Raw genomic sequence first — 17885 nt, forward strand, 5'->3', positions numbered from 1 at the left:
AGCATTTTTTCTTGCACACAGCTAAGCCAGATCTTGCAAAGCAATTAGGTTGTTGCAGCAAGATAAAATAAGCTTCCCCTCTCTTAACTCCTCTCCTTCTTTTTCACACCTTTCTCATTCATTTCTGTCTGTCCTCACCTAATTTTTTGTCGTCCCCCCCACATACTTATTTTCATTTCTTGTCTTAAGACCTGCTTATCCCTTTTCTGCGTGGCAAAGAATGTACACACACACACACGCACCCATGTGCTTGGACAACGATTTTGTGCTTAGCATCAGCTGGCACTGCCACAATAGAACTGGCCTTGCTGGACACCATACATTGCCCCCGCCAAGCATGTTGTCATCAGATCTCAGAAGCGAAGCATGGCCAACACAGAGGTAGGCAATGGCGAGCCAAATTTGAATATCTTTTGCCCAGATAACAAATGGGATCACCGTAAATCAGCTGCAGCTTAAAGGCCAAAAAAGAGAGGGTGTGGATGTTAAAAAGTTATCCACACCAAGCAACAATCAGATTAGGTATGCCCTGTTTGGAACTTAAAGCTGCTCAAAGCTACCAATGATTGGTCCTTGTGATTTTTCCCATACTTGGGGACAGACCCAACCCTATGGTTTACCCTGGATCTAGATGACCTGAGTGGGATTCTGAATTTGCTAACAACAACAACAAAATAGATGTAGAAACTTGTGTTGCAATATCAGGAAATACAAGTCTTACAGAGTGTTTTCTCTGCAATGGACACAGCAACTCTGTCACCTTGGACGTTCATTAATGAGCTCTTTGGAAATAAAATGTCATGAAGAGTCTCTTTTCTGTTCATTGTTAGCCTTGAGCTGTGAATGCAGGATAATGTGCTGTACTCAAGAATGTCTTTGTCATAAAAACAAAACAAAACTATACAGTCTTTCAATTTTGCCTCTCCCTTTTCTCAGAAATCAGTATGGGTTTTTGCTTCACTTTAACAGAAAGTTTCCATGAATGGCAGAAGAGCGAATGCATTCCATACATTTTTTCAACCTGTAGATGTCAATTCATGTTCCCTCCCAGTAAGTATAAAGAAACTGTCTTGAGAATGATAGTATTGACTTACAGATAATACTATAATTATTTTGAGAAGACAAACAATAGAATGCAAGACAAAAGACCACACTCATATGAATATATTTATATGAAGCTGCTGCTGGTTTATCTAGCTTGATGTTTTCTATCCCTTTTGACAGCAACTCTCTTTCTCACTAACAGCTATTCAAGGGAATAATGGAATCTGGGACTTTTGGCATGCCCAGAATGAGCTCAGTTTCTGAGTTTCACCAGTCAGTACAGTATCACCAAGTACAAATGTTTAAGTTCGGCATACACTCAAGGGCTACATTCATTTTTTCCATAGTATTGCTTTCAAACTGGGTAGCAGTGTATGTGAACAAGATCTTGGGGGTAATGGATTTGTAAGCTAAATATTAGCAGTGTGACGCAATGGCTCAAACCAGCTAATGTTGTCTTGGGATGTTATAAAAAGAGGCATAGATGTGATAGCACCAGTCAGCAGAGTTAACTAGCATAGATCACACTGGAATCCTTTTGAAAAGTTAGACATTGGCCAGCTAACACCTCAAGTACTGAGTTCATTTCTGGAGGCCTCCTTCAAAATGACTTGTCCAAAATGGAGTGGGTGCAGAAGAGAGCAACAAGGATGATCAGAGGCCTGGGAACCAAGCACTATGAGGAAAGGTTAAAGGGCTTCTGAGTGTTCAGTTTGGAGAAGTTGGAGTTGAGGAAGGATATGATTGCTCTCTAGTATTTTGAGGAGGACACAGAGCTGTTCCTGTTAATAAGATTTGCAGTAATGTGTTTCAATTACAGACAGAGAGATACTAGCTAGATATTTTGGGAGAAACTACAATAACAATGGTTCAGCAGTGGAATTGGTTACTAGGAAGGTGGTAAGCTCCCCCTTCAATCAGCAGCTGGATGAACAATTGTTAGAGATGCTTTAGGCTGATCCTTGCATTGATTAGGGGTTGGACTAGATAGTTTGAATGTCCCTTTCCAACTCTATCATTCTATGTTCATGGCAAAGATATTTGGGAAATGTAGTTCCCAAAAGATTTTTCTTGGATATCATAATCACTGGGAATTACATAATGTAGCCTATAGAGGTTTGCATTCAGGTTCCAGCCCCAATGCAGACCTTGCCAGGGAGCCTTTCTAGGGCAAGGGAGCAGAAATAGATGATATGGAGCAAAATAGATCAATTTTAGCTGCTTTCAGTTCCCATTGAGATGAAAGGTGGTGTATAAATTATTGTTGTTATTATCATAAATGAAATAAATAAATGAAATCAGTGGATGAGTGATAGGGTGTCCTGCATAGTTATTATAGCTACTGTCGATTTGGGAGGAATCAAGAAAAAGGAGATCCTATTCATTCTTTCAGCTGCACTTTCCTTTTGATGTCTTTACTTTTCTTTACAGTTTCCTGAAGGAGATTTGCAAGACCACCATGGCCTCTGACAAGTCCTGCATATGAATCCTCCCTCTTTATTCGCCCAACCAATCTCTTTTCATCTTATGTATAATTCAGTGAGGTCAGCATGACACAACCTCTCTTTGAGGCAAGCCTGTTTCAAAGTGTGTTAAGAGCATGTCCCAGTACTAATGGATAGTCTGGCTAGATCAAATCTATAAAGAGCTATAAAAATTTTGTTGGTAAATGGTCCCTCCATTTTCTGAATCTCTGCAAAACAGCAAAGCAAGCTCTTCTGATTCATTTCTCCAGGCTTTGTCTTTTCAGTAAGTAGTTAGTGAGACTCCTGTTTCTTGAAGGCTTACAAAAATATCACTGGTTTGACGGATTTTCAAAATATCTTGGATTTTGAACTAAATTCTAAAGATGTGCTGTTTTATGCATTCCTTTTTAAAGTGAATGATGTAGAAGATTACTTTATAAACAAATGAAACAATCATTTAGGAGCGGTATTGGAACCTACCGTCTGTAAAGCAATTTGCAAGATGTGTCATTTCCCCCCATGTTATAGCTGGATTTTTTAAAAAATAAGCTCTGTACCAAATGAAGTATCATTATTGCTTAATGCCCTTCAGGCTGAATAAGATTTATGACAGAAATAGCCACCATTGTTAGAAATGGCCTGGTATAATAATACTAATGTGATGCATGTTAGGTAGAAATGTTGCTACATTCAGAAACTCTGGCAAGAGAAACTGTATTCAAAATGCACAATAAAATAAAATTGTATCCTGAAGTTGTATCATTGGGTTACTTTCTATGTGATAGGAATGTTGAAGACAATCTGTTAGTTGGGACAAGAGTAACAGTTCAAGGAAAACACTGGGAATTTGCTCTTGAAAGATCTGTTTAGCTAAGAAATTTTAGGACTTTTCCTTAACAGGGAAAATAGATTTATGAGGGTAGTTGTGTTAGTCTGAAGCAGGAGAACAAAGTTTGAGTCCAGTGGCACCTCTAAGAAGAACAAAGTTTTATCCTGGGTATAAGCTTTCATGTGCATGCATAAGAATAAAATTGTGTTGGTCCAGTGGCTGTCATCCATTTTTTCCTATAGAAGGCAGAAAACATGGAAAATTTAACACCTGAGAATCTCCCCCATAGGAATGCTATTGAAATTAAAGGGAAAGATAAAGATATCCCCTGTGCAAGGACTGACTCATGTCTGACCCTTGGGGTGACGCCCTCTAGCATTTTCTTGGCAGACTCAATACATGGTGGTTTGCCATTCCCTTTCCTAGTCATTACTGTTTTAATACCAAACAGTGTAAAAGCAAAGAATTTGAAACTATACAACAACTGAGAATCTTAAACAATGTAAAACACAAGAATATGGAACTATGTGAATTCATGTGTCTCCAACCATGCAAAATGCACAAATTTCAACTAATACAAATCACAAGAATCTCAAAATAAAACATGAGAATCCCTCCCCAAATTTGAGAATCCAGCACAAACCCACACCAGCAAAGAACAAACTTTTAAAAGCAAACAAACCCTCACTTGAAACTTACAGAACCTTACCTAAAGCAGCCTGGCAAACTTATAACAAGCTTTGGGAGAAACAAACAACCACTTAATGGTCATCCAAATTAGATTCTCTTTCAGTGGAGATTCTCTGCTGACTGAGACGGCTGGGGAGAGACATTTAAAGGGCATGCTAAGCAACTGATTATGATAGGACTTAGTGTTCTCGTTAAATGCTTCCTGTACCAACCTTCTCAGGTGCTGCTTGGGAAGGTGGGGAGGAAGCAAGGTATGTACACAGAAAAAAGATACTTTTTGGATTCAGCAGTATTGATTCAGCTAAATCCAATCACTGAGGGCTGATTTGAATTATTCTGATTTGCTTTGAATCAATTCTAACTGAATCTGAAATGGTCTGAATTTTTTCCTGTGTACATGACTGGCTGGATACTGTAGCCCCTAAAATGTAATCAAAGTGACAAGAAGTCATGTGATGGTCTTGTTCAGTTTGTGACAAAATCTTGGCTGGAACTCCGGAGGTTTCTCAAAGTGGGAACAATACTTGGAATTGTCCTGGGTTGATCCTTAATGAATTTATCAGGCAAAGAGACAAAGTCATTATTGTGTTGCCTGTGTGAGAATAAAAGCTGAAATGGTTTCTTGATGACTCTAGTGGGACAGGATGCTGGTGTGGCAGGCTGTTAGTGATTTCCTTCATTGAATTCTGCCAGGTGAAGGAAAGGAAGAAGTTTTTAGAACTGATGACATTCATAAGACAGTTAGGAGCTCTATTGTCCTGCAGATATCCATTGCTATTTAGAATGGGGAGAGTCAGCAGTTAACAGCCCCTGCAGGCTCACGGTAATCTCATCTGAAGAGTTCAGGCTGCTCCTGGAAGCATGGCATTTGACTGAAGTGCCCATTTTCTATTTCTGCTTGGGATTTGTAAAACACACATCAGTCTGGGTGAAACTGACATTCTTTTGTACATTCTGGTCAAGCAAAGTGATCGCAGAACAATGTGAAGGCAACGTGTATGCAATCTTGGAGAAGGGTGTTGGTGGACACACTTCCTTTTAAAGTGAGTAGTCTGGCCATTACATAACAGGAGGCTGGAACAATCTGGGGAGCCTGCAAACACCGGCTCCTGATATTTCTGGTTAATCCTGAATATTTGCACGGTTTTTGTGTACCTATTTTTCAGTAACCAAAAAAATCCCAGACATATTTGGAGGAGAGGAATATATTCCAAAATACCAATAATGTTTTTTTCACATATATTTTCAGCTCAGTTATACCTCAACACACAAATCAGTACCCCAATCTTATATGGTGGAAACTACATTCAGAATGTTGGTGCTCTTAAAGCCCTAAATAACTTGGAATCAGGGTACCTGGGGGATTTGGTGGTGAAAAATACCAATCAATCCATCAATCAATCAATGAACCTTTAATGGCATGAATTATAAAAACAAGAGCAACAGTAGATTAGAATAAAATAGCATATTGAGTAAGAAAAAAAACCAAACCTGAAATTAGATAACAATTGTGTGTGTATAAAAGTTAAGATGAGAATTATCCAATTTGGTGGCGGCAGATGGTTTTACATAGGAATCCAGCTACAGATTCTGAAATCACTGAGTCTCTGTCTTCTAAAAGAAAGCACATCTGAACTTCATCAGTATGGACCAATATTCTACTGAAACACGATGTAAAGTAATATTCACGGGCTACTCAATGGATAAGGCAGTTGTTTCGGGTTGGTTGGTTTGACAGGAGCAAGAACAATCAGTATGGGAATGTTTGTGTCCCTTCCTCTCAGCCAAGTCAATGGAAGGGAGTTTAGGTGTGCTAACATAAAGCAGTGCTTGATGAAAGTTAGTCAGTGAGGAGAAGTAGGGAAGCCTCTATGTAGGTTGAATGCCTTAAAACAGTGGTGAGCAGGATCGCCGAGCATCAGTTATTAGTTCTTGGAATCAGAGTTTAACTTGGTGGAGGAAAAAAATCATCAAGTTGCAGTCAACTTATGGTGACCCCATAGGGTCTTCAAGGTGAGGTAACTTCTACACCATAAATTTTAGTCTGCCAGTAGAACTCACTGCATTAACAATATTCTTCTCCAAGATCAATATGCACATTTTGACCAGCTACCTTAACTCCTTGTCCTGCCTTTGCTTGGGTTTGACTTTGCATCCCAAACTTTACAATCTTTCTGCCCTTTTGGAGTCATCCAAATATTACCTTGTTTGGGTCATAAACCACTTCTTACTAGACACACACATTTTTGCCCCTCTTCCTGACCTCATCCATTACTAAGTTGGCACACATTTTGTTTTATAACTATTCTTTTGGAATTTGTGAGGTAAAAAGTAACAAATCACGCAGACATATGTATAGCTTCTATAAAATAGTTACTATTCTAAAGATAACAAACAACAATAATAACAGCCTTTCTTTCTAAACTACACTATCTTAGACCACTTATGCACTGGAGGTTTCAAGCTGGGCTGGAGGCTGGAGTTTTAGTCATCGCAGGTTGCCCCCCTCTTCCTGCGCCCACGTGGGGGAGCATTTGGCCTGGTGTGCCTCATCCGTCCCTGATTTGTGCTCCTGCATAGGAGCTAGGGCAGTGAAGTTCCCAGTGCGGAAACGGTCTTAGATTCTATTGCTATAACAGAAACTACTCTTCAGTTATCCATCCTGCCTCAGTGCCTGACACACCAACTATCATCTTGGGGAATTCTTACTTGACACCATATAGACTCTATGCTAATGAGCTAAATTAATACATTAGAACTTTATCTCTTTCATGACTGAAGCTTGCTATTCCAACAGATTCTTTCCCTGAAATGTACTTGATGACTGCCCAAGATTACCTTCATCTTGATTGTTATGTGGCCCTGCCCCTGCTTATGCTTCTTTTGTGGCCCATGCACTATAGTCCCTGCACTGGACCTTAGTGGACTTTTTGATCAGGAGCTATAGCCTCTTCATTGTTATACAGAAATACTTGCAATTTCATAATTTATATTTCTTTAGACTTACTGATTCCTCTATCTTGAGACAGGTTTGCATTATTAATCTTAATAAACCTAATTACAAATTTTATTCTATCTGGGTGTCAGTATTCTTTCTAACATCATAGAAACATTTCTGTACATCACAGATTCCTTATGACTTTTCTGTGTGTCATTTTGTTAGAACTGTTGTTCATTGGAATTGCAGGCATTTTCTTCAGAGGTATACTACTAGTGCTTTATTGTGTCATGTATGCTTTTAACTTGGAACTGTAAAATCACCTTGAGCCACAATGTTTAATTAATTACTAAATTAATGGTAGCTTTGGCAGTGTTTTAACCTATTTCAAAAGTTTCCCTAGGCAAGAATGGCAGGAGAAAGACCATCTCCTTAGATTGGGCTATTTAGGAAAGAGTAAATGCTGCAAGATGGAAAATGGGTCCTATCTAGGGTACAAGAGCATTTTGCCCACACATATATTTGTGAATAAACTGCCCATGATGATGGTCATATACAATCTAGGAATGCTAGTAAATTGGGAATGTGCCTCAGCAACGGCTACTTTGGCAGTTGCTATGCTGAATGTGACTACAGTCTAGATGCTAAGCTAATCATTTTAAATTATTAAGACAATCATTGAGGTAATTGGATGCTGTTCAGGTGTTCAACTGGACCCCAAATGGACCCTACAGAATCATCAGTCCAAATGCGAATTGCTTTTTTTTGGTACCCTTTGTTTCTTTTGTGAATCGTGTGGGAAATACACTTCACAGAAATAGTGATGCATAGAGCAATCATAACACCTGACTCAGCCCTAAATTGTGGCCATTTCAGGATTGGACATAGACCAACAGCTTTTATGCGAGGTTATTTTGCTATAATGTAAAAAGACACCCTTGTGAGGGCAGAAGAATGTACTGTAAATACAGTCTTGAAAATACAATTATTTGCTGACCTTTTCAGCGGTTAGAAGCTCTGGCTTTGTTGCAGGCAGAGCTTTAGTTCCAGTTGTATGGTTGTTTCAAACATACCTTGGCCAGATGTTCAAGTATCCCTCCAGTCACTATGTGCATGGACTATGAGAACATGTATGCAAGCATATATATTACAAATTCAGTGAAAATGTAAAGACAACCAATGTAACCTCCTCTGTCTTGTGTCTTTGCTCGATTCAGTGATATGTATGTAAATGTTACATACCCCGACTGTTCTACATAAAAGCATTATGCTTTGTCCTGGGTAAAGTGTATATAATGTTTGAAATGTCCCCTAGGATCATCTGTATTATTTGTATCTGTATCTTTTCTCTACACCAAACATTTCCTCACCCATTCACAAAAAATAATTCTCCTGATTGTGTTGAGAATCTTGTTTTGAATTTATATTACTGTATTTTCACTGATACCAAAAGGAATACTGCTCATTGTGATTTCTTCTCCATATCTGTTAGCATTACCATCCCATGCACATGCAGTGCAGAATACTTTCTGCTGCTATTCTCAGCTCTGATATATTTTTACAATTTCTCCTTAGTTTGTTTGCCTTTGGCCTCTGTTAGAATTGTTGTTCACATATGTAGCGTTTGAACTTCAACTTACCGGTAAGGATAATAATAATAATATAGTAACATTAATCATTTCCCCCCATTCAAAGCACTTAACAAAGGCATCATGCTTAAAAGGAAGGCGTCATGCTTAAAAACAAACTTTCAAAGAACTCTTGCCTCTGCATATCCATAAATAAAGTTGTTGACATGACAAATGGGTTCAACTGGGACTATTAAATAGCTAATCAATGCCTAGTTATAGCCCAGCCTCCCCTAGCTACTGGCTTTTTAAAAAAATGCCTTTTGGATCATCAGAGTCAATTATTCCTTTGCTATAGGTTCACTGCAGTTTCTAGTTTTGTTGATTAAAATTGCTTCCAAACTCCTAAGACATGTTATTCTCTTCATTTCAGTTTTGGCCCATTTCTTAATGCTGAATTTATTCATCAACTCTGAGGCTTGTGTTTCCTGGTGTGGTTGGTCATACATACTGTTTGAAGGCTTCTGTATCAGCTCAAGAAGAAATTAGCTCCAATCTTTGAAAGAGCTGCAATTCATAGAATATAAAGTACCATTTAAATACACGTGAATTAGATATATTTTTTAAACTTGCAAAGATAAAATAAGATATATCGCAAGATGACAACTGAGTTAATCTTGGTACACTGCATAACCTATTGTATGTATGAAAGCAGCCCTTAAAGAGCATACTGAGGTGATAAAACATAAAATGACATTAAAAGCATGACATTTAGGCTACTGTTGGAACGTTGGCTATGTTTCTTTTTCTATAATCTGATTTTACAACCTAGTTTAAATAATATATTGAAAAGAAACAGATTCTGCATCATGACATTATAAATTAGGTATATAGAATAAAGTATGCAAATACCTAGTCCAAAAATACTATTTTGCACGTAAATGACTTAAATGGTATGTTACATTCTCAGAGTTTTGGGGAAGGACCTGTATGGGAGAGATATGAATGGGAAAGTGGCGACAGATTCAACTTGGTGACTCTGTGACTTGGATCTTAACACTCCTTTCCACTCTTTCTCTGGAGGATGGAGGTTGCAACTGCAGCTTTATATCCCCCCTTTGGCAATAAAATTAAGTACTCTGGTCCAGATATCCCCATATTCAAATGCACATATAGGTCCTTTGTAAATATACAAATTCTCATGGAAATGCACTGAAAAAACTGGGTACACTATCTGGAATGGGAGATCTGCACATAAATTGCATGTGGAATAGTCCAAGCACTTGCAGCCACAAAGTTAGGTGAATAACGTCATACTGATGGTACTTTAGCCTCAAGGGCAAAGGTTGTGTGTGGGGGGGGAGCCCCCTCCTCCATCTCTGCTTCCTGTTGTCAACAAAATCAGATTCTGAAGCATTTAAAATCCCATTTTTGGAACTGATGTGTGGCTCTGGTCATAGAGGTGAACCCAGAGACAACTTGCAAACATGTATCATGTATTTTAGCTCTAAGCTGAGTAAAGGGGAGTTGCGGAGGATGCCTGAAACCATTTCTTCGGTACAGTCTGACCTCATTTTAATGTTGAGTTGAAATCCCACCTTATCCTTTGAGTTTGAAGCACTCATTCTGCAATAGGCATTTAAGCAAGGATCAGACCTGCTTACTGACCTTCCACATTAATTTAAATGGATTCTGTTCTGCCTCTTGTCGTGCACTTTAGAAATTGATAGAGCTTCTTTTTTGTGTACATGCCCAGTAACACTGCAATGATATTACTGTAAAAAACTACATCTTAATGTAATCAACAATATATTTTTAAAGGTAGATGGCTCAGATACAATTTTGGGGGGAGGGAGGGAGGGCAGTACGCAAGGTTAACACAGGACAATGATGACCACAAAATGGTTGCCGCAGGAAACTTAATTTGAATTCAGGAAATCTTCATTTGAAAACTTCAAGTCAATAGGAAGGAAATCAGGGAAGGAATTATGAGATGATTCATGATAATGGTCTATGAAAATTGTACAAGTGCCATGTGGCAGAAAGTAGTTTAGAGGCAGAAGCCAGTGTCTAAGCTGAATCTAATATTCCAATCTAAATCAGATGTTTCTGTCTTGCAGAGTCATACTTTTTCTACAGTGGTGGAAAGAGAGTTGCCACACTGGGAGCTGTGCCCCGTAGCTCTGCTAATTCTCTCACAGAATGGTCCTACCTTTGGCCACCTTGATCACTTTCTCCGATAGCTGCAATATTTGTGTGTGTGTGTGTGTGTGGGGCTATGTTAAGTATACTGGGGTACTTCACAAGCACTGGACGTCCTATTAATTTGGATCTCCTGGAACAAGTTAAGAAACTGAACTGAGGGGATGCACAGTTTCTCATAGAAATCTGTTTACTTCAAGGTAAGATTGCTTTTGATTTTATTTCATTTCCTCCAATTAAAGGTCCTGGGTAAAGTGAGTTCTCAGGAAAAAAACAGAAGATACTGAAAGAAAAATAGACATAGCAAATGCTCCAGTCTTTCTCTCATTGCTTTCTACGAGATATACATTAAAAACAGCTACCTATCTCTCATCAATCAACATCAACAAATATAGAAGAGCCTTTACATTAGCAAGGTGCTCGGCCATACCCATGGAAAGTTCTGGAGGGCAGATATAAAAGAAGTCCAGGTTCAGAGAGACTGTGCATCTGCCCACTAAGGGAGGTAGAAATGATCAACCATGTCTTTTTTCATTGACCTTTTTTCATTGCTACAGATCATAGCAAGCTTATCTGCCCCATTTTGGACAGGAAGCCATACCAAACTGGAGCAGAATGTACCAGAGTTACTCATGAATGAAAAGCCCCTAGTCTAATTACAAATAGTGAAATTTTGTGCCTACATGATTCAAGCCCATCTGAAGGATATAAAATTATTTTAACCAAGATAACCTAATGTCATTTTATCTACTCATATAAAAAATCTACCTTTATATAATACTTTTCTTATACCTCCCAAAGTTTCACTATGTCTAATCTCTGTATTCTGGTCTGTGACCGTATAAATAAACTTGACTTCAATTGACAATCAAAGGTCATATAGATCTTAGCTAAATCTAAAATAGATCTTAGACCCATGTCATCTCTGGCCATTGGGCCAGATTGGGGTGACAAACTTCAGCTTCTCATAAATCAATGGAACTTTGTAGTCTTCACTCTGAGTGGATCATATCTCATATCTGTATAATTTGCAGTATTCTTTGCATTTGTCCAGAATGATAAAGACAGGGAAACAACAATGTAAAACTGGCACACATAAGCTAAAATTACACTGAGAATGAAGTTTATTAGTGCTACCCTCAAAATCTCTGAATTTCTATAGCCATAGAAGGTGTCAGGAATAGCACAGTCCAGTTTAGCATGATCAAGCACCTTTAATTATTGTATCTCTTTAGATAAAAATTCAGTCATCACCTTTGATGAATCACACAGAGAAGAGAGATTCAGGTTTGGATTCCAGCCACCAAAAGCCTCTTTTTATAGGTGCTTGCTGTTCTAGTAAAACAGCCAACATTGCTGAAAAATACCATCTACCATCCTTCTATGCACCTATGCACAGGAGGTGGCTAGGAAACAGAGACAGGAAGCAGATGGGTCTAAACAATTAGCAGCATGAAAGCTGAAATCACCAAGAACCAAGACAGGAGAACATGTGTCCTCTTTATTTGTCACTGACAAATTTCATGTTCATTTATAATGTTATGTATCTATCAAATACAACCCTCAGTTGTATCCTCTGTGGCACAGATTTCTTGATAGCCTTTGCCTTAAAGAATGATGCTCATTTTAGATACAGCTGCCTGACATGAATGTGTTTATCCCAAACCTGTTAAAAGTAAATGAGTGCCAAATATCAATCTTGGCAGACAAAACTGTTGGCATTCTTGCTCCACGAAGACAGTGGAAAGACAAATTTTGGTCATTTTGCTCTATGCAAACCTTTGCTGCATTATTCATTTTACTTCTAGTTGCAATAGCAAGGGAACTTATATTAAGATATGACATCCTGTTGAAACGTACTTTCATCAATATACCTGTTTCAGGACACAATAAGCTGGAAGTGTGGTGGGTAAACAGTTGCTAGGCAGTGTGTGTTTATATCACATTGCATTCCTGTATTCTTAGGGAATCTCTCAGGGGATGGAGTGGAACTAGGACACACTTTTCCTGTGTCTTGGTGGAGTTCATTAGCAAGTCTATTAGGAGGTATTTTCCTGTGTCTGGGTAGAGTTCATCAGCAAGTAAATTAGTGTCATGGACCAGCCAGCTCCAGCAGAACCCAGTGGCACAAATGACATCTCTGAGGAAGAGGCAGCTATATGGTGTAGCCCAAACCCACACCCAGTAACCAAAACATTGTAGGAGGAGCTAGTCTCTGAAGAGCCAGACATGGATCTGCAACCAAGCTACCTGTACAATGGCCCCTCAGCCCCCCAAGCCTAAGTGGGTGACACAGAGCCAACTGCCAGCCAGTACATCTCCCCTGTCTCCAGAACCTCAGGAACAGTATAGAAGGAAGACTAGGAGAGAGCCACAAAACAGAAGATGCAGTGCCAACTTGATAGTGCAGCATAGCACAGAGTCCACATTAGCCATGAGAGTGGGTGTTGCAGGAGCAAAGCTGAAGTGACTGGCAGGTGTTTATCCTGATGTATAAAAGCAGGAAACAAGGGAATTACTGTGTGGATAGGCATGAGTGATTCGGTTCAGATAAATAAAAAAGAACTTGAACCAATGCTGATTTGGGTACTATTCAGACCTATCTGAGCAAAACCTCCCATCCCCTGCATCAAAACAGGCAGGAGCAAATATAAATGCATCCTCCCTGCTTTCTCAGGCAGTGCCTAAGAAGGGGGGATAGAGAGCATCTGCCAAACAGCTAATAATCACAGGCATGCTGCTCCCAAGCTTGGGCAGGGATTTAAAGGAAGTGGTGCACCCATTATTATCAGCTGTTTGGCAGTTGCCCTCTTCCCCCTTTCTCAGGCAGCAGAAATTATCTGCCTGGGAAGGGGGGGGAGCATACACACAACCCCCCCCCCCCCGAAACTATTCAGATTCAGTCAAATCCGAAAAAGTGAAATGGTATTTGTGCAATTCCAATTAAGCCTGAAACCAAAATGATACAATTGTGTGTGTATGTGTGTGCCTAGTGTGGAAACTGACTAGCGTGGAAACAGTTTCTGACCTGGCAGCCTGTATTCCTGATTGACTCTGTCCTGTGCTCCAGAACTCTGCTTTTGGATTTTCCTTTGAATCTGGAGCTGCAAACTGGTATCTGAACTTTGACATAGGTTTTTGACTACCTGCCTACTGTGTATCTGCAATCAGGACAATTAATCAAGGTCTTGCCTTCCTTGTTTTTTTGAACTGTTGTGAGGTGTTTTTTATTCTAGTGTTTTGTTTGTTTGTTTGTTTTTAGGTTTACTAGCCAGGCTTTATTGATTTCCAGATTCTCTTCATTTTTTGAAACTGTTTTTGTGAATTTCAGTGGCTTCCCTGTACAGCCTAAGTGTTGCCCAGTATTTCTGTCTTCAAAGAGGATTCTATGTACAGATTGGTTTAAAGCAGAAGTGGCCAAATTCTGGCTTTCCAAATGCCCACAAACTAGAATTACCATGAGCCCCTCATGATAATTGTAGCCCATGGGCATCTGGAGAGCCAACTTTTGGCCAACTGTTATTTAGAGCTTGTTCCGCTACTGCTGATTTCTCAGGTTGTTTTAATCTGCAGTGCCTTTCATGTTCTTTTATTCTTGTCTGAATGTTGTATTTTATATTCCCAATGTACACTTGTCCAAAGCTACATGGCATGTGGCAGTCTCATGTGGAGGTGACAGGGTCTCACTTGTCTTTGGCCGATTGTAGAATTTGTTGTATTTTTCTGGTAAGTCTGAAGACTGTTTGAAGGTGATGTTTTTTCATTAGATTTTACAGGCAGGCAGTGATTCCCTTGATGTATGGCAGAAATTCTTTCCCTGTGGGAGGCTGGTTTGGCTCAGTTATGTTTTTTTTTCTTGGTTTTGTAGCTCTTTTGATTTTGTTTTTGGAGTAGCTATTAGCTTGTAGAGCCCAGTTAAGCTTGTAGAGCCCAGTTAAGATGTTTCTTTGTTGAGAAACCGAGTTTTGCAGATCCGTTCTGCACAATCTACTACGAAAAAGGAGCTTCATCAAAACACTATATGAAGTCAATGCTTCCATTGGCTTGTGTCTTATAAAACATGTAATGAAACCTTGTGAATGGGACTTTTTCCTCCTCCCTTTCCATCTTAGTGCTTAATTAAAAGTTTTGATCTGGGGTCATTCAGTGGCCCTTCATATAAAGTATATGAAACAAAGTAGTACAGTGTAGCAGGAGGGAGAATTGATGTAAATAATACCTACTTCCTCTTGGAAATGTCCATCAATCTGTTTTGCCTTTAATTTCAAAATTTTAAACAGGGAATTAACTGACGTAGCTTTCTGAAACTTTTAATTCCTTCTGTTCTTTAGTGTGCATTCATCAAATTCTATGAAAAGTTATGGCCATATTTTTTTTGGAGAAGAATTTTAATAAATAATTTATTTACAATGGTACCATCATGGGTGGAATGGCTGTTACTTAGCTGAAGAAGGTGTTAAGAGATGGAAAACTGTGTATGCTCCAGTTCCAGAATTCATTTTAGACATTCTCCTAATTGCACTGAGGATGAGGCATAGACAGAAGTTTCAAAACAATAAAGGAATGAAATGGAAGAATCTCAGCATCTCTACAAACTCATTGAGATACAAACTCATTCAGTCTCTGGACTAAAGTCTCTGGACATTTATGTACTTATGAAAACATTTATAATCAACTTTTCTCAAAATGGTGCACAAGTAGAGCATAAACTAGGGTAATCCCACATGTCAGTTCAAATGGGTCTGACTTGACACTTTTGATCAGGCCTTTCTAGATAATTGGTGAAACCAACAAACAGACAACCTACCACATAACCTTATACTCGAGATCATTAACAAAATGAAATAAGCCACCATTCATACTCTCAGATACTTCTTCTACCATAATGTTTACAAGTTAAAATTGCCTTTTCCTATGCATTAGGTTTAGATCTAAATAGCATATCAAGACATTAAAATCAGTTTTTAAATTTATACAAATATGATTTCTAAAATAAAGAAAATGTATGTCTTATATAAGGAATGGAAGCCAGAGACTTGGAGGGAATGTCCACACCATCTTCTTTATAAGGGTTCATTGGGCACAGTGATAATTTTCTTTGATGATATAGTTCCACCTAGGGAACACTGCATTTTGTCAGATGTTTTGAAGTTTCACTGATTGCTCCATCTTTATACCTATGTTACAGCAACATTTCGGAAAGCTTTTGATTTCTTCTTACATCAGTAAATTTGTTCAGAGTTGATCACGTAAAGAAAGAATTTGGCTTCATGAACAAGATGAATGGCACCCATAAAGACTGATGGCAATCTGAAATTTAATTTGTTGACAAAAAATTTTTTAAAGGAGAATATGGGAGTCATAATTTTGGAAATCTTAAAGAAATTACAATTCTTCCATTATCATCTAAACAGAATTTTCTGTTTAGCTTTAAAAAAATCTTTTGATAAAACTTAGGAGTTACGCCCAGGCAGAACCCCTCACCGGGTTAAATTATAATGCATGTCACTAAACACGGTTGAGAAATCAGCCACTATTATTATTCTATTTTTTCCCTACAAGCCATTTCGAATAGTCCTTTTCTTTCACTTCTTTAGTTGTCAAAGATTTCAGTGTTCCAGAATAGCAATTTTTTAAAACCCCTTAAATGTACCCCTTCTGCAATAGTAGTTTCTCAGTATACTTTGAGAAGAAAAGGAAAAGAATCATCAGTAGAGATAGCAACACATTTGAGACTGAGGCAGGGACTGGAATATGAATTCTCTTGGTTTGGAAACTCATACTCCATTATGCTTTCCAAACCCTATCTGAATTTGTACCTATTGGATAACAGTTCATTAGAAACTGTAGCCAATCAGACACTTTTGGCTAATGTTCTCTCTCTTTCTTCCTAAGCAGACTTACTGTTTCAAAGGCAGGGGAAGGGGGAGTAGATAAGAACTTCTATAGATAAACAGGTCTTCGAGACCTTAGGTCCTGGATGCTCCTAGACATGTTTAGGAACATTGTTTCCTACTGGGATACATGAGAGTTGTAGTTAATGGAAAGCTTGCTTGGAAAGTAGATAGCTAGCAGTGATAACTGCGTCCAGTCTCTTTAAGCATCCCTGGAAGCATCTTGAACAGATCCATGTTTTTGAAAATTCTCCAGGAAAACTCAATAACAAAAACAAAACTAATTCCAAGGTGATCTAGGCAGAGTTTCACAGTCACTAATTATCACCTCATAAATACCATAATGTCAAAATAGTTTAAAATGGCAAATATTTTTTAAAAGTTTGCTTCCTATTTCTCTTGTCAAAGTACATTGCATTGGGAAGCAATATTTTTATATGAAGGATTTTGCTGAAAATGTGGTTTTGAAATGCACATTGTTCAATTAAATACGTTAACATATGAGGTCAAATGCAATGAACTCTTTCTATACCACAGTCTGACCTTTCTTCCAGCCATGGGCCTGTTGCCCTATAATCACTTTCTATCTGCTGTAAAACTCAGCTTATAGGAAATGGGGCAATTGCTAAATGTGTCCTGGGGTTATTTGGTTGCTGGAAATGAATGTATTATAAAAATGCACAGGAAATGCATAGGCAATTTCTTCAAGAACAAAGAATAAAGCATAATAAGAGCCATTACTAAATGAAATAACTCTGTAATTTAAATTGATTTCTTTCCCGCGAAGTCTCCAAATACCACAGCATGTAATGGACTGGGGCATATAAAATTCATTCTAGAAAATTTAAAAAAAAGAACTTAAGGTGATTTATAGAAATGAAATTACTGCTAAAGCAAAAGCATTTGAGATTCATAACACTGGGAAGAAGGGTGGAGAAAAACTGTAGCACTACTTGGTTATACATTTCCCCCCACATTTGCTAAAAGTTATATGCTGTCAGCCTGAATAGCTCCTCTCCTTATTTTTAAAGGTGAGTTTCAGCCCGGGGAAGGATGCGTTTCTATAGCTGAGTTATACTCTCTGAAAAAAATGGTTTGTTAGGGAAATGTTGACAGACCCCTTAACTTGAACAATATAGATGATAACTTCCATAATACTTAAATTTGAACTGTTCCAGGTAGTCATTTTTCAGTCAAGATATATTCTGTGTAAGTGCATCTCATCTGAGGAATAGTTCTTCCTGTCATGCTTAG

This window comes from Paroedura picta, chromosome 6, assembly GCF_049243985.1.
Source record: "Paroedura picta isolate Pp20150507F chromosome 6, Ppicta_v3.0, whole genome shotgun sequence".
Classification (NCBI taxonomy): domain Eukaryota; kingdom Metazoa; phylum Chordata; class Lepidosauria; order Squamata; family Gekkonidae; genus Paroedura; species Paroedura picta.